Here is a 765-nt window from a genome sequence, read left to right as displayed (position 1 = left end):
TAAAAACTTGGTAGCTTTTGTCTCATCCGTCCATAGAACATTTCCCAGAAGCAAAGTGGACAATCCAAGTGGTCTCTGACTGATTTGAGAGATTGCAGTGTTATTTTTGTCCAGCAGCTGCTTCCTTCATGACGTCCTTGCACAACCACCATTCTTGGTCAGTATTTCTCTACTGGAGGTCACATGACTAGAGATTCTGCAGTCTGTAGGTCTTCTGTCCCTCTTGGGTTCTTCCTCCACCGCTTTCAGAATTGCTCATTGTGCGCTTGGAGTGGAGTGATACAACTGGATGCTCTTAGGGAGGGTAGAAGAGTCCTGAATTATCTCTATCATTAGGTAACCAGGGCTAGATAAACAGTCTGAAGCTTCTGGAGCCTTTTCCAGCTTCATGCGTCTCTATAACATCTTCTGAAAGTTCTTTATACCGAGGCACAGTTTACACTAACCAGTCTTTCTGGAGAAGAACAGATCTGTCAGTAACCAGGCTTTGTGTGCCTTTATTTAAAAAGGCACCAGTTGTATCTCCATAATGGAAACACATTTACCAATTACCTCTTGGAAAAAGTCATTAATCACAGAGGTTCACTTAACTTTTCTCCTTGTGGATGATGAACAACGGCCTGTGTTATTAGTTACATTGTGTTCATTTACAACTGCAACATTTGATTAGTAATCAACGAAGGGTTCATTTTTTCTTGTAACCGTACACTAATATGTCATTGAATCAAAGCAGAGGAGCTGACACCAGAGAGCAGCAGACTGAAG

This window comes from Eleutherodactylus coqui, chromosome 8 (genome assembly GCF_035609145.1).
Source record: "Eleutherodactylus coqui strain aEleCoq1 chromosome 8, aEleCoq1.hap1, whole genome shotgun sequence".
Classification (NCBI taxonomy): Eukaryota; Metazoa; Chordata; class Amphibia; order Anura; family Eleutherodactylidae; genus Eleutherodactylus; species Eleutherodactylus coqui.
The sequence above is the reverse complement of the archived record's forward strand: the minus strand, read 5'-3'. Positions refer to the sequence as shown.